The sequence below is a fragment of the Dromiciops gliroides genome, chromosome 2 (genome assembly GCF_019393635.1).
Source record: "Dromiciops gliroides isolate mDroGli1 chromosome 2, mDroGli1.pri, whole genome shotgun sequence".
Taxonomy (NCBI): domain Eukaryota; kingdom Metazoa; phylum Chordata; class Mammalia; order Microbiotheria; family Microbiotheriidae; genus Dromiciops; species Dromiciops gliroides.
The window spans coordinates 357,156,193-357,169,721 of NC_057862.1; positions in this window are offsets into that span (position 1 = coordinate 357,156,193).

Below are 13,529 nucleotides of genomic sequence, written 5' to 3' on the forward strand. Positions count from 1 at the left end.
TTCATAATTTCCACGGTTCCCACCTTAGCTTAGTTTCAGTCACAGTCAGTACCACTGACCCTGTTGCTGCCACTACTCACCATTTAACTTAGTTTAAGGATGGGACTCCATTGATTATCCCACCCCACTTAAAAGTAATTACCCTTGTTAGCTTAGAAGACTTCTTTTAAAAAATAGTTTATTATTTTTATGTTTTAAGTAACACGTATTTTTAAAAAAATTAACCTGTCCCTCCCATTACTACAGATTGAGCAAAACAAAGATTGACAAAAACAAAGGCCTCTGTACAAATTCCTAATTTACCATGCCACAAATGTATGTCTCCCTGTATTTTAAGTTTATCACCTCTCTGTCAGGAGGAGAGTAGTGTTTCATCTTCATTCTTTTTTTGGGGGGGGCGGCAGGGCAATGGGGGTTAAGTGACTTGCCCAGGGTCACACAGCTAGCAAGTGTCAAGTGTCTGAGGCCAGATTTGAACTCAGGTCCTCCTGAATCCAGGGCCGGTGCTTTATCCACTGTGCCACCTAGCTACCCCTCATCTTCATTCTTTTGACCTCTTGGTTTATCACTGTGTTGACCAGAGTTCTAAAGTCTTTAACTTTTCCTGTGTCTGACTCTCTCTATATATAATATAGGTGATATTATATTTATATTAACTTGGAAGATCAGACCAAGGATGGTTAATATATATTCTAACACCTTTAGGCTATATGACCCCAATGGCATTGCCACCAGCACCACCCTAGACAGGAGGATATATGTGTGTTTGTATGTATACATACATGTGCTTGCATCTCTGTACATGTATAATACCTGCGTACATGTAGAAATTGTGTTATATGCATGCCTAGAGGTGCACATATGTAAATTAAGGTAAAGAGTCAAATCTTTTTTCTAAATGTAAGACATTTTTCTACCTGGGAGTTCAGGTAATTACACTCAACTTTTATTCTAAAACTCCCTAGAAGGGGGCAGCTAGATGACTCAGTGGATTAAGCACCAGCCCTGGATGCAGGAGAACCTGAGTTCAAATGTGGCCTCAGATACTTGACACTTTCTAGCTGCATGACCCTGGGCAAGTCACTTAACCCTCATTGCCCTGCAAAACAAACAAACAAACAAACAAACAAAAACCTCCCTAGAGCCACAAAGGAGGGAGCCAGGTGGACTTGAAGCACCAGTATATTGCCCCTAGGATTAAACCAAGCTAATTACTGTGTAGCAGAGTGTTGCAGTAGCCATCTCTTTCCAAACCCTATGTTGCATTCTTCTCCACAATCAACCCCTCCTTCAATTAGCACCAGCAAGCACACTGACCGCAGCAATACAGGAAAGTATTCTTTGTCGCTTTCCAATCAATGGATGCACCTTTTTTTTTTTCTTGAAGGCTGGGGGGAGGGGCGGGGAGAAATACAAACTCCCATAAGCTTAGATTTACATGCATGAAGTAATGACTTTGTAATTTTAGCAATTTATTCATGCCTATTGCCTCACTAACTTCCTATGTGTTTACTTATCTATAAAATTATAGGGTTGGATTAGAGTCGAGCTCTTAAGCTTTTCTGAGTGTAGAGGACAATTTTGGTGTTCTGGCAAAGTGTATGGACCTCTTCTCAGGATAATAGTTAATCCCGCAGAGAATTTTTTCTCCTACACCTGGAATGCTGACCCTACCCACACTTCTTTCTCCCTAATTCCTCACCTCTCCTTTAGGGTCTGGATTTAGGCCTGACTTTTCTTGGATGTTTTCCCCAGCTCTTTCTATCCTTTCTGAGACCAGGTTCAGAGAGAAGTGGCATCAGTGGGAGGATGGAACAGGTAGAGAAGACTTCTCAGAGGAGATGGACCTGAAATTAGGCCCTGAAAAGATGGAAGAAGACCTAAGGAGGCCAAGTTTTGGAGAAGGTCAGCATTCTAGGTAGCCTATAACTCTATAAGCATCCTGTTTAGGGTGGTCCTGGAGACCTTTGTAATCACATGGCAGTGTCATCAGGGTGAGCTGGCCTAAGAGGGTTAGTGTGGAAATTAACCAGCTTTGGTCTGGTTTCAGGTTATGAGAGGTTAAGCACAGAGGATTCACAGTCAGTTAGTTGAAGGTCAGTTATGAGAAAACCAAGGAATAGGCCCTACACTGGTCCAAGGATGTGGAGGCTAGCTGGAATATAGGTGCCAAGTCAGAGGTCCCACAGGAACCTTTTCTGAGTGGGTTTCCTAGAAGAGCCAAATTTGTCATAACTCATAAACCAAGGAATATTCTGATTCAGTCCAAGGGCATATAAGAAGAGGTGACTCTGGCCTGAACACCGTCACTGAACAGTCTGAAAGTCTAGTGAGTTAGCAGTTACAGGAAATTGAACATCTGGTTTCAATCATGTCTCTCCCACATCCTCAATGTTACTCTGATCTCCTGTAGCCTATACTGCTGAAGCAGGGCAGCTTCAACTCTAGGCTTCCTATGGGGCAACTTGAAGGTTCAATACACAAACATTGCATCCATTAATCCCCAGCAAGCCACCACTGGCCCTTTAGGTATGTAAAAGCTGAAAAACTCTGTGAACTCTATCTTCTCTATGCATCATTCCCTTGTACAATATGAGGGCTCATAGGCTTCACAGAATTGTCATGGGGGGGGGGGGAGGCAGGGCAATGAGGGTTAAGTGACTTGCCCAGGGTCATACAAGCTAATAAGTGTCAAGTGTCTGAATCTGGATTTGAACTCAGGTCTTCCTGAATCCAGGGCTGGTGCTTTATCCACTGCACCACCTAGCTGCTCCCCAAATCATGTCATTTTGAAGCAGGAAAGACCCTTAACCAAACCAGTACCCAAGCAAATGTGTTCTCTTCAAGATGTGGCCATCTTGCTTCCTCTTAGAGATCCCCAGTAACAGAGAATGTCCCACCTTCCAAGGTAACCCATTCCATGTTTGGACAGCTCTGATTATTTGAAATATTTTCCTTATGTTAAGCCAAAGTCTTACCTTTCCAACCTCCCACCTCTTGTTTCTAGTTCTGCCCTTTGGGGCCAAACAGAAAGCACCAAATTCCTCTACTCCATGGCAACCCTTGAAATACTTAATAGAGAACTATCATGTCCCTCTTTAGTTTCCCCCCTCAACCTCCTCCCAGCTAAATAACTTTATCCTTCAATATTCCTCATAGAGCAGATTTTCTAGTAGAACAGGAACTGGCGCATGTCCAGAATGCAACAGCACGCTCGGCTGGTGCAAATTCACAACTGGAGAGGCTTAAAAACCTGATTCCAAGGAGTCCTGATGACGTGCAATGGAAATGCCTTGGAGAGACTTAAGCGTGTATCAAGTACACATTCTGTAACTGCTTCCAATCTGTTTATCACATGGTTTAGAGAAGCCTTTTCAATCATCTGTGTAACTGGAACTAGGGGTGTCTTCAGAAAGGGGTTAATCAGCCTCGGCCTAGGCTCTTGCATCATTCTCTTGGTCTGTGCCTGGTGGTTTTGCTCCTTCCCTCATTTCGATCTGGTGAGAGAAAGTTGTAAGGCGGGAGCCCTGGGGCCTTCTCCTTTCTGAGGTCATGTGTCTCTGTGAAATGGTTCTTGGTCCTCGACCTCTACATTTATTCTTTTTCATTCTAGGTGAACTTATTAGAGCTTCTGATCTTATGAGTTTCAAAAGGTCAGGAGGGAGCCTTCATGCGCCAGCTTTCCAAGGTTCAGGTTTCTGTAGCCACTGCCACATTGATGTACTAAGGAGCAAGCTGTGACCTTGGGGATCCAGTTAAATGAGTAGCAAAGTGACAACCTTTGGATGTCACTTGGTGGGACCAAATAGGAATAGAGCTAAATTGGAGCCCACTTTCCTCAGAAACTAAAGGGGGATAGAGAAGAATATTGCTCTGATGTGGTAAGGAGGGAAATGTTTGTACATATGCTCTGATAATATCTTAAAATGATGTTAACCAGGTAAATGGAACTGAGGTGCTAGTCACTGGAATTTAACAGTGGTGGTGGTGGTGATGATAGGAACAGAGACAGTAAAGGCTCAAGCTGATGACATTAGAGAAGAGACAGCCCAACTCTTCCTGGTCTTCTATAACCTTGAAGGGCAGATGTAGCTACTGTGGCTCTGGAGAATGGTCCAGAACACATATACTATACTATTCTTCCAACCAATGAGGTTGGCTTTCATTGGACATGTCAAAATGAGACACCCATAACTGAACACAGTAATTCTAGGATTCTTTGGGAACCCCTTCCCATTCATAAGACCATTTGATCTAGAATTAAAAGGAGACTCCAGCGTCTATTCAATCTAAGACTCTCATTTTACAGATGAAATACTGTAAGCCCAGGGAAGTGAGATGACTTGTCCAAGGCCATTGACAGGGGTTTTTAGTATTAGAGGTGACATCCAAACTCCACTCTCCTGGCTCTAGAATTGCTCTTCTTTCCACTGTCCTGTTTTGCCTTTCAGGCTTTCTCTGGGCCAGCTCTACATGCAGATAGAAGCTTCCTGGAGGAAGTGGCATCGGTCTGGGCCATGAAAGACAAGAAGGATTTCATAGAGATAGAAGGGATCAGAAGATAAAGAGTTTCAGGCATAGAAAATGTAAGAGAAAGGAAGGCATAAAGCAGGTTCAGAAAACAGCAAATCCTCTGGCAGGGCTGTAACATAGAATACGTGAGAAAGAGGTCTACCTAGAACTTGGGGCCAGCTGTAGCCACTGGCAGTTACTAGGGAACACAAGCTAGTGCTTAGCATGGGGAAGGTGGGGTGGTCATTCACTCCAATCCAGTTAAAGTACTTTTCACTGAGTGGTGAGTAAGACTGTGGCTATTGGGGAAAGTCTATTCCAGTGCACTGGCTATCCTAAGATGTAGCAAGTGGGCTAGTGGTCCATACATAGCCATACCTGGGAGGCAAATTAACTGCTACATCCACAGCTAGTTCATCACATGGCAGCCTTCTGTTCTCTTTAGATGGCAGAAGCCAAAGAACAAGCCAACAATGGGCTGGCTTACCACATGCACACCTGGCACCAACCACCCCCATGACTCCTTTGTCATATAAACAGCAGCATAACTTCCCAGAAGCTGAAAAGGGAGATCTTTTCCACTGATATACTTCAAGTGAGGGCAGCTATGTGGTACAATGAATAGAGCGCCAGGTCTGGAGTCAGGAAGACCTGAGTTCAAATCTGACCTCAGACACTTACTAGCTGTGTGATCCTGGGCAAATCACTTAACCCTGTTTGCCTCAATTTCCTCACCTGTAAAATGAGCTGGAGAAGGAAATGGACCCTAAATAGGGTCATGAAGAGTCAGATATGACTGGAATGACTAAACAACAATATCCCAAGTGGAGTCCCTTCACTTGATAACTTCTCATTCGGAATCAACCTTTGTTTTACTGGTTCTCATTATGGCAGGCTCACCTCAACTCTGAACTATGCCTCCTAATGTCGTTTCCCCCTGCTGCTAATTAAGAATGGGTGACAGGGGCAGCTAGGTGGCGCAGTGGATAAAGCACCGGCCCTGGATTCAGGAGTACCTGAGTTCAAATCCAACCTCAGACACTTGATACTTACTAGCTGTGTGACCCTGGGAAAGTCACTTAACCCCCATTGCCCCACAAAAACAAAAACAAAAAACAAAAAACAAAAGAATGGGTGACAAGAAAACGTTGTCTAAAGTATCCTAAGCTGATGGAAATAATTGGGCCAGATCCCACACCTAGTGAACCAACAAGGGTACAGAACATCAGAATGGGGGCCCACATGTGGCACAGGTTCCCCACAGCTGGTAGAGTCCTTCCATCAATGCTACCCACCAAGCCATGGCCTCAGTGTTCACAGAGGCATTCTATAGGGAGTGGTGGCTGCTAAGCTTATGGCTGCCCCAGGAAGGCTGGGTAAGCACAGAAACCAGAAGACCCAGCCCATGACCACATCAGAACAAGCAGGGAGGTGGGGGAGCATTCTATTGCTTTGAGGCTAGAGATTGCATCAGACAGTTACTTCATAAGCACACTTGGTAGTAGGCCCCCTGATCCTCTGCAGACCTCCTTGGCTTGAATGCTCCAGCCCAATGGCTAGAGTTTCTTTGCTTCTTTCTCACCCTTTTGAATACTGACATTCTAAGAAAACTTGGCTCTTGATCCAATTCAGTCTCTGGTTTGTGCTTATTTATTTTGAATCCTATTTTGGACCCCACCACTCTTTTTCCCTGGAGGGAGCTTTCCCTCAGCCCCAGTGTCTACCAGATCTTTTCTGTAAAAGATAATGGTGAAGTCTTGGAATATATATATATATATATATATATATATATATATATATATATATATATATATATATATATATATAGAGAGAGAGAGAGAGAGAGAGAGAGAGAGAGAGAGAGAGAGAGAGAGAGAGAGAGAGAGAACAGAGTATTTATTACGCCCTTACTATGTGAGATATATAGTCTCTAAAGTCTCTTTCAGTTTTACTATTCTATGTCCAGAGATTATTATTGGAGTGATGAAACATGCCAGGGAGAAAAAGAATCATAAAGAAAACATGCTTTCTTGGCTAATGGCCAAAGGAATGACCCCACATGGTGAAGGGCAGGAGGCCACAAGCATCAGTGCTGACTCTTCCAGAGGCAATACACCTGAGACCCCAACAGAAAATAGACTTTCTCTTCCACAGACCAGAAGGGAATCAAAGAAGATAGTTTGCCCACGACTGGAGATTGGTTTCTGTCCAGTATCTACCCTACTACCCCACACTGTTTTTGTAAGAGAAATGTCCTTGTATTCCTATCTCCTTTCAGATACCTGGTGGTGTCAAGCAGATGAGACAACTGGAAGTTTTCCCAGATTAGAGACAGAGGATGAGACAACAAGAACCCCTAGGCTGTAATACCTTTAGCTCCTGCATGGTCACAGTCACTAAAGAATGAGTCTGGGGATGGGTATAACCCCAAATTTCAAATGATCCTAAACATTTTCATGTAGCTCTGTGGTTTTCCTCTTCTGGAGAATTCCCTTCCTGGTTCTGACAATAAAATGAATCTCTCTCATTAGAGGAGACAACCAAGGAATCAGCTTCGGAATATTATTCATAATGATTCACATTTCCATTTAAAGATCTTTCCCAATAGGTCATAGCATCATAGACTTAGCCAGTAAGCTGATAAATATTTATTAAGCCCCTCCTATTTGTCAGGCACTCTGCAAAGTGATGGAGAATCAGGAGATGGAGTGTCTTGTTTGAGGAACATCAAGGCCAGTGCCATTGGGCAGCAGAGCATATAGTGGAGTATAAGGTATAAGAAGGCTGAAAATGGGGGGCAGGTTATGAAGGGCTTTGAATGCCAAACATAGGACTTTCTAGTTCATCCTGGAGCCACTGGAGTTTATTGAGTGAGGGGGTGACATGGTCAGGCTTGTGCTTTAGGAGAATCACTTGGATAGCTGAGTAGAGACAGAGAGAGACTTCGTAGAGCTGGAAGGGAACTCAGAGGTCATCTAATCCAACCTCCACATTTTACTGGTGAGAAATCTGAGCCCCAGGGACGTTAAAAAACTTGTCCAATGTCACACAGGCAATAGGCTTGTCTAAATCAAAGGGTGGGAAGGAGAATAGGTCTTAGAAAAGGGTGCAGAGAATTTACAAAGAATAAGCTTGGACCTAAGAAGGCATCTCACCCCTGACTCTACTCATTTGCAGAGGTGGGAGGTCCATATATGAGTAATATTGCATATATTTTCAGACTTTTAAAAATATTCATCAGTTTTTCTGATTTTTCTCTTCTTCCTTGTTTTCTTTTAAAAAATTCTTTGTTACATGGGATTATTCTGAGAGGGCAGAGAGAGAAATATAGAGGGAAACAGCTGATGTAAAAAAATCAAATGATATAAATAAAATTTGTTTTTAAGAAAAGAGTAGGGCAGCTAGATGGCACAGTGGTTAAAGTGCTGGCCCTGGATTCAGGAGTACCTGAGTTCAAATCCAGCCTCAGACACTTGACACTTACTAGCTGTGTGACCCTGGGCAAGTCACTTAACCCCCATTGCCCTGCAAAAAAAAAAAAAGAAAAGAAAAGAAAAAAGAAAAGAGTATAAGCTACATGAAGTTAGGTACTATTTTGCTTTTTTGTGTACCTAGGGCTTATCTCAGTGCATAATACATAGTAATTACTTATTAATTTTTTAAAGAAAAGAAAAGGGTATAGACACTAATACAGTATTGGTAGAATTATAAAGGAGTTCAACCATTCTGGAAAGCAATTTGCAATTATGCTAAGAACATGGTCAAGGTGTGTGTATATCAGTTGACCCAGAGATCCCTATGCTAGACATTTACCATAAGAAAATCAACAACAGGGGCAGAGCCAAGATAGTGGAGGAAAGGCAGTGAGTTTTCAAACTCACAACATGATCGCTCCAAAAAACATCCAAATAATGCCATAGGATAATTCCTGGATCAGCAAAATCCACAGAAGAATGTGCTGAGATAATTTTCCAACCAAAGACAGCTTGGAAGGTCCAAAGGAAGGAGTTGCTCTGTTGAGACATAAGTGGAGCCCAACCCCACAGTCATCCTGACACAGATCTAGTCCCAGGAAGGCTTCACCAGAGAAAGAGACCCACAGAGCCTCTGAATCAGCTGAAGTGCCAGTGTTGTCTGGAACTAGGCTCACCATCTGGTGAGAGGGCTGAGCTCTTGGCAGGGGGGAGAGATTACAGGGGTCTCTGCTGGTGCTGAGGCAGAACTTGGGTTTTTCACCTCTGCTGGAAACCAGGAGGTAGGCTTGAGGAGCAGTAGCCCAGGTAGGGGAAGGGCACAGGCTTATAGGAGCTGACAACCACAGCACACAAATCTGGTTGATTTTCAAGTTGGTCTGGAGTCGTCTATGGACCAGGGAACAGGCCAGACGAGTGAAAAACCTGTCCCTCCTTAAATTATACCACCTGGGACCTCCTGAAGCTTGGGATAGTGCAGCCTAGAAACAGTGCCCCACTTTAAGGAGATAAAAGGCAAGTAAAAGAAAGGCAAGGTGAGCAGACAGAGAAAGGTGAGGACCATAGAAAGTTTCTTTAGTGACAAGGAAGATTGAGATGCACCCTCAGAGGATGATGTCAATGTCAGAGCCCCTATATCTAAAGCTTACAAGAAAAATATGAATTGGTTTCAGGCCATAGAGCTGCTAAAAAGGACTTTGAAGATAAAGTTAGAGAGGTAGAGGAAAAAATGGAAAGAGAAATGAGGGTGATGGAGGAAAGACATGAGAAAAAAGTCAACAGCTTGAAAAGCCAAATGGGAAAACTCTCTGAAGAAACTAATTGCCTAAGAATTAGGATTGAACAAATGGAAGCTAATGACTTTATGAGAAACCAAGACACAATAAAGCAAATCCAAATGAATAAAAAAAAAATAGAGGGCAATGTGAAATATCTTTTTGGAAAAACTGCTGACCTGGAAAATAGATCCAAGAGAGATAATTTGAAAATTATTGGATTACCTGAAAACCATGATCAAGGAAAGAGCTTAGACATCATCTTCCAAGAAATTGTCAGGGAAAATTGCCCTGATATTCTAGAAGCAGAAGGTAAAATAGAAATTGAAAGAATCCACCAATCACCTCCTGAAAGAGATCCCAAAAGGAAAACTCCAAGGAATATTATAGCCAAATTCCAGAGCTCCCAGGTCAAGGAGAAAATATAGCAAGCTGCCAAAAAGAAAGAATTCAAATACTGTGGAGCCCCAGTCAACAACACAAAATCTAGCAGCTTCTACATTAAAGGACCGGAGGGCATGGAATATGATATTCCAGAGGGCAAAGGAATTGGGATTACAACCAAGAATCATGTATCCAGAAAAACTGAGTATAGTCTTTCAGAGAAAAAATGGGACTTCAATGAAAAAGAGGACTTTCAGGTATTCATGATGAAAAGACCTGAAGTGAATAGAAAATTTGACTTTCAAATACAAGACCCTAGAGAACCATAAAAAATTGGATTTAAGAGACATACCTGGGGTCATGCAGTGGATGACTGTCTTGTGTCTGAGGCACGGTTTTTGCTGGGGTCCCCCTGGGTCAGGGGTGGATGCTTTGTCCACTGTGTCACCTAGCTTCCCCCTGATGACATCTTTAGGGTAAAATTGAGGGGTGAGAGGAATGTACTGGGGGAGGAGGAAGGGCAGAGATAGCTGGATGAAATCTCACATGAAAGAAACAGAAAAGGGTTTATGGAGTGGGGGAAGAGATGGTGGAGGAGCAGGGCAGTAAATGAACTTTACACTCATCAGAATAGGCTCAAAGACCTTAATCTCATCAGAGCTGACTCAAGGAGGGATTAACACACACACACAAACCCAATTGGGTGGAGTAATCTATTTAATCTGGGCAGTAAATGAGCCTAACACTTATCAGAATTGGCTCAAAGACCTCAATCTCATCAGAATTGGCTCAAGGAGGGAATAACATACACACTCAATTGGGTGGAGTAATCTATCTAACCCTGTAGGAAAATAGGAGCAGAAGGGGATAAAGAAAGAGGGGGCAAAAGAAGGAAGGGCAGATTGGTGGATGGGATAGACAGAAACAAATCCCTCTTGAAGAGGGATAGAGTGAAAGAAGGTAGATAATAGAGTAAATATATTGGGGAAGGGAATAGGATGGAGGGAAACAATAATATTAATGAAACAATAAAACAATAGTAATTGTGAAAAAGAGAAAAGGGGGAAAATTATACAAAAAATATTTATAGCAACTCATTGTGCTGGCTAAGAATTGGAAATTAAAGGAATGTCCATCAGTTGAGGAATGATTGAAGAAGCTGTGGTATATGATTTGTAGTGGATGATCCCAGAAAAACCTGGAAAGACTCATAGGAACTGATGTATAGTGAAGTGAGCTGAACTGGGAGGACATTGTGCATAGTGACAGCAGTATTGTTTGATGAGCAATTGTGAATGACTTAACTACTCTCAGCAATACAATGATCCAAGACTATCCCAAGGGGCTAATGAGGAAGCATACTATCCACTCCCATAGAAAGAACTGATAAAAAGAGCACTTGTGGATTGAACATATATAACCTATATCAGATTGGTTGCTGTCTTTTGGAGGGGGGAGGAAAGGGAGAGAGGGAGAAAAATTTGGAACTCTAAATCTTGTGAAAATGATTGTTGAAAATTACCCTTATATATAACTGGAAAAAATAAATGTTTGTTGCATTGAAAAAAAAAAGAGAGAGAGAAAGGTCTCACATATATCAAAATATGGTAGGGGCGGCTAGGTGGCGCAGTGGATAAAGCATCGGCCCTGGATTCAGGAGTACCTGAGTTCAAATCCGGCCTTAGACACTTAACACTTACTTACTAGCTGTGTGACCCTGGGCAAGTCACTTAACCCCAATTGCCTCACTAAAAAAAAAAAAAACAAAAAAACAAAAAAACAAAAAAACAAAAAAAAAATATGGTAGCACTTTTTATAGTAGCAAAGAATTGTAAGCAAAGTGGATGCCTATGTATTCGAGAATGACTAAAGAAAGTGTGGATCACATGAATTTAATGGAATATTACTGAGCTATAAGAAAGTAGGAATATGAAGAATACGGAGGAAGGAAAGATTTATGTAAACTGATACAGAACCAAGAAAACAATATACACCATGATTAAAACAACATAAACAGAAAGAACAGCAACAAACTAGGGCTGAATGCTGCATGATAGTAATGACCTAGAGCTGAGAAAACACCTCCCTCCCTCTCTTCTTTGTAGAAGTGGGAGATTATGGGCATTAAACATTGAATACACTTTAAGACTCATTTGATGCATTGGTTAGTTTTGCTGAAAGGCTTTTTTTTTTCTTCTTTTTATTCATTGATACAAAGGGATGGCTCTTTGGGTAGGGAGTAGAGACATAATTGAAAATGAATGAATGTAAAAACCAAAGATTCTAATAATTTTTTGAATGAGGTATAGAAAATAAGTTGGTAGCTCTGTGGTGCAGTGAATAGAGTGCTGGGCTTGGAGTCAGAGAAACCTGAGTTTGAATCTAGCTTCAGACACTTACTAGCCATGTGACCCTAGCCAAGTCACTTAAAACCCTGTTTGCCTTAGTTTCCTCATCTGTAAAATGAACAGTAGAAGGAAAATGGCAAACCACCCCAGCATCTTTGCTTAAGAAAACCCCAAAATGGGTTCACAAAGAGTCAGACACAACTGAAACAACAGGACAACAATAAAGAAAATAAAAGCAACCATCTTGTCTGGGAAGGGGCTGATCATGAGGACATGGAGAGGTTTTAAATAAGGGATGTGATGCAGTTCTTAGGATCATAGATTTAGAAATAGAAGAGACCCTAGAGGTCACTGTGTCCAACCCCTTCACTTTACAATAAGGAAAATAAAGCTCAGGTTAGTTAAATGACTTATCAGGGTCACACAGCTACTAAATGACTGAAAGAATATTTGAAGACACTCAGGTCTTCCACACCATGTTTCCACATGTCCAAGAAAGAATCAAACAGGAAGAAACAAGCTTAAATTAAATTACAGTAGGATTTCTATCCCCGAAGGTGGAACTAAGCCCAAGATGAAGAAGAGAACGAGAGATAATGGAGAGAGTTACAAGGATTTAATTTCCTAACAACTGAGTTGTCTGAAAGTTGATTGGGTTACTGGGCTGCCCTGGGAGCCTGGAAGGCTGCCCTGTACTCCCTGGAAGCATTTGAAGCTGCCTGACCTCTGTTAGTGATGAGATAGAGAGACTCCCTTCTCTGAATGGAAGGTTCAACTATATAACTTCTGTCTCTCCACATATGTGTGTGTACGTTTAAATATGTAGAGACTATGCCAGATTGACATACTTAGTTAAGGAAGACCTAGTGCGGACTGAAAGAATAGAGCAGACCTCTGAGCCTTCTTGACTGGCTAAAGCAAAGCAGCTTCAGTTCCTCTCATTTAGCTGCCTACCCCTCTGTTTCCTGGCCCCCTTATCCAGTTCACAAAGCCCATGGCTCTCTGTTACTGCCCCCACAATGTCACTGTCGCTCTGATTTTCCCGGCCCACCCTCCCCACCCCCGCCCCTCACTGTGGGGATGCCCAGAGACAGGGTGTCTCCGGAGGAGAGGAGGAAAGGGGAGGGAGAGATTCCTGGCTGCCCATTCGTCCAGAGTAGGGGGCGTTGCTGTTGGGAGGTTGTAAGACAACAGCTTCTGAGCTCAGAAAGGGAAGACAGCCATGCAGGGGTGATACTTGCTGGAAACAGAAACAAAACGTTCTGGAAAAGCAGTAGTTCTCCATGGACTTAGAAGCCTAATGGGCCCCAGATGCCGGGAACTCTGTCCTCCAAGCAAGGGGTGGATGCTGGTCAATCTTTTTCCTCTGAGGCCTCTTAGCCAGACCTCCTCCCTGCTTTCCTTGCCTCTAGGCTCCCCCCACCCACATCCCTACAAGCCATCCAACACTCCTGCCTGATTATTCTTACCAAATCACTCCCTTCATCCTATCACCACCCTTGCCCACCCCTCAGCTGAAGAACCTTCAGTGTCCTCCT